Source organism: Poeciliopsis prolifica, unplaced genomic scaffold (genome assembly GCF_027474105.1).
Source record: "Poeciliopsis prolifica strain line A6 unplaced genomic scaffold, Auburn_PproV2 SCAFFOLD061, whole genome shotgun sequence".
Taxonomy (NCBI): Eukaryota; Metazoa; Chordata; class Actinopteri; order Cyprinodontiformes; family Poeciliidae; genus Poeciliopsis; species Poeciliopsis prolifica.
Window position 1 is genome coordinate 897,440 of NW_026562436.1, and position 16,041 is coordinate 913,480.

Here is a 16,041-nt window from a genome sequence, read left to right on the forward strand (position 1 = left end):
ATACTGAAAATATCCAGCGCAGTCCTATTGGTTCAGCACATGCAAACCAGGAAACACAGGCTTCTTTTACAGCTGAACATGGGCAGAATGTTTCATACGTGATGTTGACATCATGTTGTTTCAAATGTTTCTCATTTCTTTATTTCAGTTGCATTGTAACATTTAGTTGAACATTTGTTCAGGCTGGGAGACGGACCTGTACAGGGAGAATGTGGGGAAAATGAGAAGGTTTGTTTTGAGAATTTCTCTTGGTTTAATTTGAGTTCAACAATTGAGTGCTTACAGTTCCTGGTGTCTCCTCAGCAGCGTGGAGCAGCAGAGGGAGACAAATGCCCCAAGTGCTGCTGAAAAGCTGCTGCGGCATGTCAGTTAGGAGGGGTAATGCTCTGAGGAGTTATACTAAGTTACACTGACCTTAGATCAGTTTAGTTATAATGATTTGCATGTATGTATATATTTATTGGTAACATTTAGTGTAAATAATGTTTACTTTGTTTTTATCTTTGACTATCTAGTTCCTTGGCATGGATGGTGAAATGCATATCTGCTGAGATGCATGTGGTGGAAGAAGTCAGCGGAATATTCAGCACATATCAAAGTTCCCCACAGGGGGGGGAAACACATCACCAGGACCTCAGGAGGTTCACATTGTTTCCATTAGCAGTGCTGCTCAGAGACCACAGAGCATGTCCTCTGGGTGACTCCTTCACATGTGCAACACACAGCACTCACATGCATGCTCATGAGTTCTAGAGTGTTTTGCATGCTGACGAGTACAACTAACAAGTTGCTAGATGCTCTGTTTTTGTGATCATAACAACCATCAGCAGAGCTGGACTTAAGCACACACACATACCTACACACATACACACCCACACGTGCACTCAAACATAGCAAATTTATGACCAACACTCACTCACATACACACACACACAGTCAGAACAACAAATATCATCACTGCATTTGTGACCCACACTCAATCAATGTCTCACAGCAGACTTAAAGTTGAGTATTTTTGTACATTAATTAGAATTAAAGAGGTAACTGAAAACCAAACAAATGAGATAGAGGTCATGATCACAAATAAATGATTAAAATGTAATGTCATTACATTTTACATTCATTATCCCCATAAAAAAAAACATTGCCCATGCTAGAAACCACCTCTGTCTGCGCCATTAAACATAGTAATTAAAGCAATGCCCTCACCATAAACCACTATGAACTCTGACCAACTAGCAACAAGTTAGTAAGCACCAGGTGAACAAAGATCGGCTCTCAGTGAGGCTCCAGTCGGGTCGTTCTTTGTAAAGAGCCGTTCAGAAGAATCGGATCGTTCGTGAATGTTGGTCAGTCTTTGGTCACAGCTCCGCATCCAGCGCAGTGACTCACAGCTTTGTTCCCTGCACAAACTGTAGCATCACGTCTACAGAAAGTCTTTCCTTCCTGTGAGTTTCTGTTTTAAATGATAATAAAAGTTAGACTAGTCCACCATCTGTGAAAGCCCCATCTGATGATGTGTGACTTAACCGTTAGACGGTCATCTACCGCTCAGAGAAAACCACTGCGGGGTTTTTAAGGAGGCGATGTGTGACAGTGGTAACAGAAACACTTCATTACTAAGTTAAGGTATTTGCTTGGATTTTAATCGGTATGTTTTTTAATTTTGTGATATTTTATGGTCTGGAGCAAAACTCTACCTGTGAAAGACTCAATCAACTGATGTCTACTTTTTAAACATGCGTGATATTTTACATTCCACTATAATATACTTGTTGTCTTAATCTATATTTATCTGAAAGCAATTTTTTGTTGTTGATTGTTGAAAAGGAACACTCTTGGTTTATATGGAATGACAGGGATCCACTGATGCCTGTTGTGTAATGACATAAGTAGCACAAAATGACATGCATAGTCCAAAATTGCTAAATAAAAAAAAATATTATCATACTACAATTAACCCCTTATGCTTCTGATGTTTTTTTAGTCATTTATCCAGCTTTTGAAATCAGCAAAACTCAAGAAAGAAATGCCCAAATGCAAATGGGTTTGTGGTGCTGTATTTTAAGTCAAACTTTATTGGAAGAACTTTGAACTACATGCAATCACACAATCACAAGCTGGAGTTTGTCACATGCTTTTACTGCACAAATGGCTTTTCACATAATAAACTATGGAGACAGATTGTCAACTGAAAATTCTCATAAGCTGTACAGTAGAACTGTCTTTGCACTCGCAGTGATAGAACTTTTAAACAATAATTGATTAAAAAAACAATAATAATACAATTTCAAAAACAGTGGTTCTATTGTTTTGGCAAGTACAGAAAAAAATAAGCAAAAAATAAAAATTAGGACCTGACAGAGAAGAAATTAGCTTAACTAGCCACAACAATTCCATTCAGTTTAGCCAAGTCACAACAAATGTTCTCTCAGGGCACAACAACAAAAAAACTCCCTTCTAACAGGAAGAAGCCTCCATCAGAACCGGGCTGATGATGATCAGCCTCCACCGCTCACATTTTAAATTCAAAATGCTGATGGTCCATTGATATGGACCACCATAATTCAAGCTCTCAGTCTCCAGGTGGTTAACATTGAACTGTCCAGATGTAGGTCCCAGTCATTACTGTTGTTCGCTCTTCTTCATAGCTGAAATTTTGTTGTGAACAAAATATTTTATTGCTTTCCAGTCTCGTCCATTGTCCTTTAGGATCTGATTGTTACTTAAGCATTTCTGACACTCTAGTTTCCCAGGGATCTTCAGATTCTTCAAGAAGTCCTTAAAATGATGAAACATAATTTTTTTCTCTGCTTCTGACCAGGGTTTTCTGGATCTCTCTGTATGTAAAAGGAGGAGGAAAATTAATAAATTGATTAATAAAAATTGATAAACACCAAATCTGGTAAATAAAAGTCAAGAGTTTTCATGTAGACACTGGACTATCAGGGAACATTGTTTTATGGATCTCAAACAGATTTTCCTGGTTTCTTAACCCACAGCCAAATGCTGATGCTGCAGATGCCCATTGTTTTCTGGTCCACAGGTGGTCAGCCCAATCTCTTTGATGTTAGAAAGTCAGCAGAATGTGACCCCCATGTGGTGCTGTGTGGAATTTCATGACAAAACTGTTTGAGATTTTATCAATAGGTTGTAAACCAATTCCCCTTTTGGTAGAGGGAGAGACTTTTTGCCATTATATGCATGCTATAATTCCTGTCAATGAAAGAGAAGTCTTGCAGACACATTGTATGTGATTTCTCCCTCTGCAGAGATAAGTCAAGGACTGTTGGCAGCTGATTTGGAATTAGCACTCTGGTGTTAGGATCCAGAGGTAATAGGAAGGGAGGCACTCGACCTGGGGCCAGAGCAATCTGGTTGAAGATCAGCTTCTTTACCATTTTAATACTGCAAACAGTATCCTGTATGGTGAATTGAATAACATACCTATTTTACTTGATGGCAATGTCGACTTTTTAACGTCCCCAGTTGCCTTGCATGATGCAGTGCTTTCTTCACAGTTTACATCCTTTGACGTTCCTGAAAAACATAGTTAGCAATTAAATGTTTACATCAGGTTGAAGTGAAAGGAAATTTTAAGAATACCTCATTAAGTGGAAAGATTTTTTTTCTTTTCCATCAATATAGTGAATATAGAGGAAAAAGTTACCTTTTTGACTCTTTTTGATAGAAGTCCCTTCAGGTTCAACATCTGAATCTGAGTAACTGAACTCCTCCTCAGCTGCAACACAACATTTACAGTAAATACTTAACCACAACATTTATTTTTTTTTGTTCACAAAAGAAAAAATATCAAATTTTAAATACAGAAAATAAATTTTGAAATCTTTCACTTACAGCTGATGTTTGGTAAGACGCCGTCAAGAGATTTGCCTTTGAATTTACTCAGTCCACCTTGCAGAGCAAAAAGAAGTCTACTGACTTTTGCCATTTGGAGTGTTTCTTCAGGTAGTCTGTAAAATTCCCTGTGGACGTCAATGTCATGGCCCATAAAAGTTGCCAGCTGGTCGAGCTCGTGATTCCGCAGGTTCAGGAGCTGTGAAAACTGTGGCGATATGCTTTCGTAGTTTGGTTGATGTGAGATTCTGTGGTTGTTCAGCTCCGCAGCTTTCAGCAAATCGTCTTAAGGTGTCACATCCACGAATGTTCCCTTGGGAGCCAAAAATATGGACGAGCAAAAATGTAGGGATTGGTGGGTGAAATCCCAACCTCTTCTCTAGTTTTAATCAGAAGATCCACAGACTCTTTTATATTTAGTGGGAACAGCACAGGCACTTTGCGGCCCCTTTTCCCCCTTATCTCTACTCTGGTGAGATTCTCACAAAGTTTTTTTTCAAATTCTGAAAGGCTCTCCCAGACTTCATCATGCATGCTGTGTTTGCTCCTCTGTAAATACGTGTTGACTTCCATTCTTGAAACTTCTCCTTCGCGACGGCGATTGAACACTATTAGCTGGGCCAAGGTGACTTGGGCCAGTTCACTCCATGATTTTGCTGTTGGTTGTTCAATGAGATTTTTTTGGCAGACTATCTCTAGGTTTTTCAGATGGTCCTGGAGCTTTTTGATGTCTTCTGACAAAGGCAGTATTTGCGGCATATTCCATTTCTTCTGTTGAAGCGTTTTCAGGGCATTGGATGACACATGTGTTGACCATTCCAGTTCAATTAACTTGACAAATTGCTCTGTTTTTAATTTTAAGTCGTTATCCCCTTGACGCAGAGCCTCTCCTTGCAAAATGTATGAAACTTTCACAAAGAGAATGGCGAAGTTTCAGTGCTGTTGAAGGCACTGCGAATCTGTTGGATAACTCATTAAACCCAGTCAACTGTTTTACAGCCTGAAGGACCATGTTGAATTTTTCTGGGCAGATCAAGTCCTTCAAAAAGACAATATCCTTATCGATCTGTCTTGCAACAAGAACAAGTCTGGCAAGTTCCCTCATCTTATTTCTGATGTCTGCTCGATGGCGTCTAACTTCTCCATTTTTGAGGAACATTCTCTCACCCAATGACAGAATAAGGGAGTCGGCTTTCACTAACTGTGTGATATCGTCATACGTCATTTCCTTGAGAACCTCTGTAAGTCCAATGGAAATCGTAGTATTCATGGGTAACATCATGGAACAACTTGACTGAGCTTTTCTTGATACATTGCCAGATTCTTTCCCTTTGAATTTGCAACGCTTGATGTGTCTCCAGAGATCTGTTTTCACATACATACCAAAGCAAAACTTACAAGGTAGGTAGTCCTCTGCAGCTACCTTACATGTTGCTTGACGTTTTGGGATGATTTCTCCTTCCCCAGAGGCCAGGACAGAACAGTTGTGCTGATAGTTTCCCATGTTTGCTACTTTGGAAAAAAGCAAGGATTGCATTTTCGATCCCTTCCTATGTGCAAGTGCCTTGGCCACATCAGGTTTGTCTGAATGCCTCTGCTTCAAATGTCTTGTGATTTTTGAATAAGGCTTTTCACAATAAAGACAATAATTCTTCTTGTCATAGACACGTTGGTGTGCAGAGTTTGAAGACATTTTTACTGTGATTTTTTGTTGTTTTGTAGAGTTTTTTACCCTGATTTTATGTTGTTTTGTAGATTTTTTTACTGTGACTTCATGTTGTTCAGAGCTAATGTTGTGTGAGTTGTGTTCAGCATTAGAAGGTGTTTTTCTGAGGATTACTTCATGTTCGGTAATTTCATCTTCCTTTGGTTGTGAATCATCATCTTCTTCTTCATCTGAGGAGACCAGACAACGGGAACCCTTTTTCTTAATGCTCTGAAAAAAAAGAGCTTATTAATTACTTTGCAAAGAAGAGAATATCATATTCGCATCACTTCTTGATACACAGTTATGATTTAGTTCTGATTTTCTTCACTGAAAATTATATAATTAAATCCTTTATTACCGTTTCAAAATCAGAAAATTCCTCTTCTATCAACGGAGATGAAAGCAATAAGTTAGAGTCAGAAATGTCAAGCAGATCGCTGACATTGCTCTCTCCAATGTCCATCTCTTCTGAAGTTTCAGGCCAGTCATTTGTGTCTGGGTTCCATCCTGTAATAACAACAAAAGTAGTGAATTAATGAATATATCAATGACAAAAGTATCTGATGAAAAGTCAGATAGAATTTCTTCAGTAGAAAGATGTTAAGTGTCTTACAGTAAAGTAACTTCATGTTGCCCAAACCTGCTGGAAAACAATGACTTACTTGACTTTGATTCTCAAGTCCAGTGCTGCTTGTGGTTTCAGTATTATCAGACTGATGTGACAAACCTGTAAATGAGACAAACAGGGTTAATCAGTTTCTATGTAGAATGTAAGATATTGTTTCCCAGCCCATAAAGTTATAGATTATATTTAAAGCAATGCTACTTACACATGACATCCTTCAGGGATTCTTCAATGGTGGGACGTTCTTCAACTGATTTACTCAGCATCCGGGTAATGATGTCTTTTAGCCCGCTCCATCTTTCCTCACATTGAAGAGTGAAGTTGGCCGTTCTGATGTTAAGAGTCAGCCCGATGGGATCACTGAAGTATGGTGTTGCAGTTTGAAAGGGATGTAGTCCATCTGTCAGGATGTAATGCATCAAGCAACCCGCTACCTAAAATGTAACGGATTACATTGAAACCATGTCCTCAAAGTCAAACTATGCAGTCAATAATAATAAATGTTTTTTCTTCTTCTTATTATTATTATTATTATTATAAGCCAAACAGTTGGTCATGATTGAACAAAATTATAGAGCAACAAACAATGCTATTATCTATTATACAATTAAATGAGCATTTTAAGGTCAACACACCTGGATATCTGAGTCCTTATTGTATTTGCTTTTTATAACTCCAACATCCTCATAACTGGCCCAGGACAAATTTCCACCTAATTGAGAAAATGATGCAGTGTCTCCATGATCCAGATTTCTGTTTGCTCCAAAGTCTCCAATGCACATTTTATTGTTGATATCTGTAGACACATTAAATATCTTTAGTCACATAAATATCAAAATATAATGTGATGAAAATTAGCATGTTGATTATCAACATTTTGAATAAATTGACTGTACAGTTTGCCCATTAAGTTTCCTTTACCAAACAGGATGTTTTCAGGCTTCAGGTCTCCGTGCAACATTCCATGTGAGTGGAGTTCCTGAAGTCCCAGCAATAACTCCTCACAGATTCCCAGTCTCCACTGCTCAGTCAGGTTCTGTCTCTCAGGAAAAGCTTTATTTCAATCAGGTCTTTGAGATTATATTCACAAAGAGGAAAGACTAAATAGGCCAAGTAAGTGTCTTCAATCACAGTCAGGGGCTGCAACAGATGTTTTGATTTTAATCTGTCTGAACATAGAAAGTTGGCTGTTTTCAATTGGCTTTTGCCCATATGTTTAGGAAATCTCTTGACTGCCACAGGATCATTGCAGAAGAGTCCTGGAAAGACTTCTGTTCCATTGCATCATTTCCAATCTTTATATTTGGGTTGAATTCAAGGCCATAAATTTCCATCACGCCAGACTCAGACTTGAGATCTTCTAGTGAGCTCTTCCATCGGGATTCCTTTAAAATCAAGCAAAAAAACAAAACAATGAGACAATAGAGTATCAATTATCTTATGGATTATCTTTCAGCGTAAACATAATGAAAAATTTGATGAATTTATTCAATAAATATAAACAAAGTAAAAACTTTCACACATCTTTACCTTCTTTTCCATGTGTTCATTAGAAGAAAATGAAGATGTCTTCTAAAAAAAAACAAAAAAACAATTACAGCATTAAATTATTGTACAGAATTTGGTTTGTTAACCCAGTGGTGAAAACAAACAGTGCAATTCCAGAGGCCGGCAGTATGAATAAAAGAAAAAAACAGTTAGACAAAAGTGTTTCACTGTTAAGATGGTTTGTAGTTTGTCTTGTTGCAACCTGAAGTGTGGAATAAACTTCAGCGGAGATTGAAAAGAAAAGATATGTAGAGATGCATGTCTGGTTGAACGATGTGTGTGTAATCAGAGGGCCCCAGAACAAAACCTTTGGGAACCACTGTTTATAAAAGTATGTTTGCATTTTGAATTTTAACATGTTTACAAACATTTCTGCCACTTAAACCTCATTAACAATATAGTAAAAATGAGAGATGAAAAAGTCATATCTGAGATTCATAACATTTACTAAAACATGCCTTGAATAAAATATTAATATATGTAAATAATAGTTACATACCTGTCGCCATTGACAGTTGGGGTTTTCATAGTTGTAGACAATTTCTTCTCCTGCAAGAATTTCTGTGATTGCAAATACACACAGATGTGGTTTTTGTTGCCCGTCCAATATCTGTTGGTCACATAGGTACAAAAGATTTCAGTGCGTTTGTTAAATGAAACAGTTACTAAATTAACACAGACTTCTGACTGTTACTTACAATTTTAGTTTTGCTGTTTTGGCTTGACGTGATCATCATTTATGAATCTTCCAAGTCTTGCGTCTTTGCTGCCATCAATGCTGAAAAACAAGAGATCAATTCTATTCATTTCCTGGGCTTAGATTCAAAGTTTGGACGTTCATGCAGTTACACTCACCAGAAGTTTTGTCCTTGGAAGTTGTAGAAATTCAAAAATGCTGCATCTTCAGCTGAGAGCTCTTTCAACAGGTCCTCTCCTTCAGAGCCAGAGATATGTCTTCCAACATACTCCAGCAAGAATTCTCCTGGATCAATGTTTTTGGTGGCAATAACTCCATAACCTGAAAAACATGACCAGGGTTTCATTGAGTTTTGCATTAACAGTCCCACAATCTTGATCTGTGACTTCAAACCGGCTGATCCTTGAGAACATAAAATCATTCTATAACGTAGATAATAAACACAAACTGCAGTGATATGCAGCTCAGTGTCCTACCCCACACTAACCCAAATGAGGCTCTTTAAAAGTAGAACCTGCTTCCGGATATAAAACAGAAAACTTTATATTCTCAAACAAAAGCATACCTTTGTCTTCACTGATGAATTTCTTCTGAAATATGTCTTTGTCCTTTTCAGAAGCAATGAAGTGCAAGGCTTCCTCTTCAGGACAAACTCCTTTGGGATCCATTATTCCTGTGAAAATGTAAATAAATATTAGACATGCTGCACTGTCTTAAAACCTGAGCTTGACTGAAAATGACTGTTTATCCAAAAGGCACTAAAAGCTTGTTAACACGAGTGAGGTCATGAAATCATACAAATCTATTAGTATTTTTGCTTTACAGACTAAATAGAACACAAGGGAGGAATTTGGTCAAGTGTGGAACTTACCTGTTGTTATGAGCTCAAAACAAAGAGCAAAAATCTCCAAGCTGGTTTTTGTCCTCCAAAATGTTGGTCAACACTCCACCAGACAAAACAATAAAAACCTATTGAAATAAATCTAAGTTTGACATTTGTCCTCTCAAATGTGGCTGTGCTCAGCAATTCCAACAGATCCTCAAAAATCTGCAGTAAAAACAGAAGAAAATGTGAGGTCTGGTCTGTTCTGTTCTTCTGGGAATAAGAATGTCTCTTTCTGCAAGGAGCCCAGATCATATGTAGTCCTCTCTGAATTCAGGACATTCGAAGGAACAAAAGAGTGAATGGTTGCATTTGTTTTTGAATGGCGGTGCTCACCTTCTGCACTAAGCAAACGACTGGGGGTCTTATCTACATCACAAGTGTGAAACTGAAGACCCAGAGGCCAAATGTGGCCATAAGATGTTTAAAGAGGAATTAGATCCATGCTTTATTTCTCTGGCTTCAACATGGACATGTTTGATACCCACAAAAACATTATAATCTAAAAAAATGTTTAGAAATACCAAACAGATAAAAGTACAAGCAGGGACGGATCTTGAAATATATCTATAGGGGGCAAAAGGGGACATGGATGAAAAGGACGACTCATTTATCTCAACTCCTCTCAAGTCCTTTGTTACTCACAACAATGTAACATCTGAATTCAGTAATTACAGAAATAAATAGTTAAATACAGAAATATATCTGGTTCATGTGTTAGTTACATTCACTTTATATGACATTAGTAACATATATCCTGTCATACAGTTGCTGCTGGCCCTCTGAGGGCCACTAAATGTTCATTTGGCCCTCAATGACATCAGTGAAGCAATAGATGCATAACAATAATGGGGGACTGTATGTACATTTAAAGATTTTGAAGTTGGTTAAAGCTTTTTTCTGCTTTCTGAGGATTTGTTCATATAACATTCATGAATGTTCACATATGGTCTTTCTTCAAATCATTTTCACAAATATGAATATTTTTACAGTGCAGTCATGTTCAAACTCTCCAAAATTCTGTTGGCTGACAGAAACAGTTTAAACAGGATCAACAGGAATCATGATTATGAAACTTCATTTACCTCCAGAACATGTTGCAAGCCTTCCTGTGACCCAAAACTGCTTAGTTAAATGTTGTTTTGTGTGTTTGTGTGTTTCATGCTCTGTGTCTTTGGAAGGACAAACAGCAGATCTTCAGCCACTTTAACACTACTCCTCACCAGGAAGAGGAAAGGCGTTATCTCAAAGAAGTAAATAACAAAAGACATGGCTGCTTTCACCTGCATTTGCATCTGGTATTTGTTTAATTGTTGCCCCAAGATGAGCTCAAACAGGTTTCTATAGAGGAGGAGGGGCTGGCTAAATGCTCTATGTTAATTGTGATGGTCCAGACTTGCATATAAATTAGTGGTGCTCTGGGCCCAATACCAGAGTAAAGAACTCTGATTTGATTCAAAACGGGGGAGGAAAAACACCAATAAGTTATTTGCTGATCCTCCAAAAACAACAAAACAAGTTTGGAGTGGAGGTCACTCTAGAGTTTTTCTTGTCAATTAATCTTTTTTCCATCAAATTTTTAGATGGTGCCAATTATATTTAATTGCATTTCATTTTTTATTCTGCTTAATCAATATTCAACAAGTGGAAGAGAAAATCCACATTGTGACATCACAATGTGGATTTTCTTTGCAGTGATGATGTTTTCAAAGGTAATATTTCACCAGTTGAAGTTTTTAGATGTTGGCAAGACTCTTCATATCAGTAGTTCAGCTGTTCTAGATCTGCTCCAAAGTCTCTGGTCCATAACTCTTCAACATGCTGCCATCAGCTCTCAGATAGTGATTGGATCAGAGATGATACTATGAGGGAAATTGTTCTACTGTTCTGTTCTATTTGTTGATATGGTGACCTCTGCGATTTTCTCTGTGCATAAAGTTGAAACTGTCTGCACATCTGCACCAAGTGGTCAGGTGTGTGTAATATATCAAAATGGTCCCCAGATTATTCCATCACATTGAAAAAAAACACAAAATATTTGTCTTGCTTTGTAAATACAGGGGATACTAAACAAATTGTTTTAATTAAGGAGTTTACTGTTTTCTTTTCTTAGGCTATTATTAGAGAAAGCAGTGTAATTTCTCCTGTTTTCAGATTTTGTCCTCTGAGATTAGCTAGATGCCCACGCCTTCAGGAGGCCATCATTCCTCAGCAGCTCGGAGCCCAGCCTCTCTGGATGAAGCAAAGTGTAGAACTAGAGGCTGATTTTTACCAGGCTGATCTGGAATGTGTGGCTGATAGGAGAGGAGCAGAGTGGAACCATGTGCTCATTGTGCAGTGCATTTGTCACAGTATAATGAACATCTGAACCTGACTTTCTTTCCCATCTATTCCTCTATTTAGACTCTAATAAGTAGATTAACCAAACCTCACATGTTGTTTTGTGGCTCTCTCTATCAGTTTTGCTCGTTTTCTAAATCAGTCTACAGAATATTTTCCCTAAAGTTATCAAGACATTTGTGAAATGTGAGACAGGCTTTTGTTTTCTTTTTGGTCAGCTGTGGTTTTGGCCTTGGTACTGTCCAAATGAGTCTCTTTGTGTTGAATCTTGAACTTTGGCCTTTACCGAGGCAACAGAGCTTTAGGTGTTGCTCTGGTCTTAAGTGACTTACTGGATGAGTCGTCTTTGAGTTTTGGAGTAATCATGTTTGGCCGGCTCCTCTGAAAGGTTCTCCATTGTTGTTGTGGATGATTCTCTCTCTGTGGCTCTCTGCACATCCAAAGACTTTATCATAACCTTTCCAGACTGATAGATAGTGACTCATTGACGTGGCGTCTCATTTGTTGTTGATTTGCTTTTGATCAAAACATGACGTGTTGCTTTGTGAGGTTCTTTCAGCCTATTTCATGTTGTCAGACTGGTTCAGTTTAAGTGACAACTCTACAGCTTTTGTTGTAATCAAACCTGAAGCCGAAACAAAATCTTTGTTTAATTTGATTTAGAAAGGAGGTAATGACTTTGTTCATATGAGGCCAGTTTGGTTTGGAGAGCTGTTATACTTTATAACTAAAATCCTTTAAAACTTATATTATTAACTATAATTGTTTTGCTACATTTATTTGATGCTAAAAAAAATATAATATTAGCAAAACAAAGTTGATCCCATGTGTCCATGATTCCAACAGAAATGGTGTACAAGCATGTTTTTCAGCCTGGTGAAGAAAACCACAGGCTTTCATCTGCAGGCTTCTGTCATGTTAGAACGTCATCTTGCTCTTTGCTTCTTCGTCCCACTGAGAGCCTCTGTTCTTTAATGAATTACCCAGCAGGTGAGTGAACACCAACATACACGTGCACACATGCTGGAAACCATGTATGTAGGCGTGTGTGTGCGCACGTGCATGCGTGTGTATGTGTGTTTGTCTTTGCATGGTTGAAAATACTAATGTCTGAGGCAACAATGCCCCCTGCAGCCTGCTCTGCTTTGAACTGCAGAAATAAAATACATTCAGCTTGTGGTTGATTTTCAGGTTAATTAAAGTTTGCCCAGAGTTTCATGCATGCATGTTTTTGTGAGAGTTGAGTCTTTATGCTAAAACAGAGGAGTGAGGCACAGAGAGACGAACATCAAAGAGCAGATTTAGATGCAGCTTTACCTCAAACAGCAACAGAGTGCAGTGAAGAACCTTTTTGTGATGATGAAATGTTAAAGATATTGGAGCAACGCGACACAGCAGGAAGGCGGCTAGTCAGCTGGAAGAGCAGAGCCAGACGGTCTGACTGATGTGGGATCAGTGCTGCACATGAGGGATCTGCTGTTAAAGTGGAGCGATGTAACCTTAGAAGGATTCTACCATGAGAACAGAGCAGCTTGCATTAGGAAAGGCACAGACAGCATGGAGAAGTACTTTATTTCTTTTTCTAGTTCCTGAAGAATGGAATTGAACTGTCATTATATATATATATATATATATATATATATATATATATATTATATATATATATATATATATATATATATATATATATATATATATATATATATATATATATATATATATATATATATATATATATATATATATATATCTATATATATATTTATATATATCTATATCTATATCTATCTATCTATATATATATATATATATATATATATATATATATATATATATATATATATATATATATATAAAATGTGAGGAGCACTCACATTTAAAAAGTCTTCAGACAGGAAGTGACACCATTAAGCCTTTTAGTTTGAACCACAGCACATTGAAATCGATGGGTGATTTTGATTTCTACATCAAAATCACCTCTTGTGAATTCAATATAGAACATGCACATGCAGAGATGGCATGAACGTGAATTACTGCTCACCACCACTCATAGTGATGAGATGAGTCATTTGTAATAAACTCCATAGTTACACACATTATACATTCATCACTCACAGTCAATAAATCAGAAGGAAACTTGATTCCACCGTTTTCTTTCATTCTAAAAGAAAATGTTTATTTCAAACATGTTGATAAACAATTCTCTCACCTGCATTCAACTGAAGCCACAGTTCAAGATCCCATGACTTAATCTCTGCTGATTAAATCAGAACAGAAAGAGAACTATCACAGGATGGCTTTACAAACGACAGGAAACCACTTTGTGTCTGAGTAATGTTCATCCAGTTTGATATTTACTGATTAGGTTGGCCTTGTCTTGTCTCTTCAGGTTCTTATAATTGGAAAAGAACATGAGGCGTCGACAGTGCCTCTCTGAGACATTACTGTTTGCTGCCCCCAAGTGGCTAAAACAGGAGCTACACTAAACTGCTGCCCAGTATATCCAAGAAAGATCATCTTGCTCGAGGCCTCTTGAAGACCATTTAAGAAAATGTGACATTTTGACTAACAAAAGCTTTTCAATGTTCATAGTTTACAGGAATTAAGATGTATTTTAGCATTCAATAACCACAATTTAAGATCTATATTTAAAAGTGTGCACAGTGTGTTTTTTTTTGTTTGTTTGTTTTAATTGCAGCACTGTTTCTTCTTTTGTTCATGTGTTTCAACACCTTTATCAGCAAATATATGAGAATTATGAAAGGACTCGTTATTTTCACTTAGTTTCAAACATTCTTGAGTTACTTTTTCCTTCTTACACAGTGGGGCGTGACCACATACTAACCAGATTGTTCCTGGACTGTTAGAAGAAGTTACTGAGTATGCTTCCACCTCACGCTTTCTTCTTGGGAACAATTACGAGAAGCTAGAGAAGTGTTAGTTTTTGTCTGCTTTTCTGTTGCCTGAAACAACTGGAAGGATTCATCAGAGAGAAACATGTTTGCTGCTGTCTGCTACTGTCCATCCATATCTCTGAGGGATGAAAACTAACTAGAGACCTGGAAGGAAATTGTAAAGTTGTAATCTATGGAGAAGGTTGTCTGTAGAAAGATGCGGCGCTAACTCCATGACTTTTTATCTATGTGCTCAGAGCATGTCGTGACATATGCTGAAGCAGGAGGGGTGTCTCCAGGTGGGATGTAAATGGTGTGTCGATACAAATCTCACTCAACTACGTGAACCCGAGTGGACTGTCCATCGTTGGGTGAAGTATAAGAGACTCAAGGGACTGACAGACAGCCTGGCACCATGACAAAAGGTAAACCCCGTGCAATTGTCTTGGGGCAAGGCTGAAAAGTAAATCACATTCTTTAGATCTGTTGAGACATTTAACAGGATGGAAGAAACCTAAACTTTGACAAAACAGTTTTGCTGTACGAGAAAAGGTACAAACTTACTGTATCACGGCAACACAGACCAAGAAAAAAATAAGATGGTAACAATAGATCAAAACCAAGTATGTAACTTTTATCTTTTTTTAAAATGTTTTCTCTTTCTTTTGCATATTTGTTAAAACTGTCACCAGGTTCTTACAGTATATGATATGAGACACATAATCTGTAAAGAAAGAAAACAGAAGTGATTCTGGTCTAGAATCAGAACCAAACGTGCAGAAGCAGCATTCCGCTTCTATGCACCACAAATCTGGAACAAACCTCAGGAGAATTGATCTGCAGGAGAACAAGAACTTCAGAGAATGATTTTGTTTCCAGCAAATCAATGACTTGAAGCATCCAGTTGAAGCTACACAGAGACAGATAGTGTATATTCCACTGAGCTTTGACAGGAGTGGCCCAGTCAAAGCCCAGACCTCAACCCAAAATAGAATTTGTGGCAGGACCTGAAAAACGCTGCTCATTGCTGATCCCCACCAACCTGACAGAGTTGGAACAATTTAAGACTAGAGGAAAACTGCACCATCCAGAGGAGGAGTTTTTCTGCTCATCTGGCCTAATAATAACTGATCCACACTGATTCTGTCCTGGACTGGCAGGTACTGCCTGGACAGAGATGAGCATTTATGCAGTTACTTATTCTATGTTACATATTTTTATTTGCCATTATTTGGTAGAAATCTGATTTTACTTTGACGTTAAATTGATTTTTTTGTAAAAAAAGAAAAATGTTAATCATGACTGATTTATAAGAGCCATAAAAAGGATGAAACAACCAAAGGAGTGAGTACATTTAAGAGGCACTGGATGCTCTGGAGAGAAAAGGAATGAAAGTCTGAGGAAACAAGACCAATGATGTGTGTAAATGACAAGGAAACAGGAACCCGTGGTCTACTATGCATCGCAAAAGACAAAAAGAAATAAGTT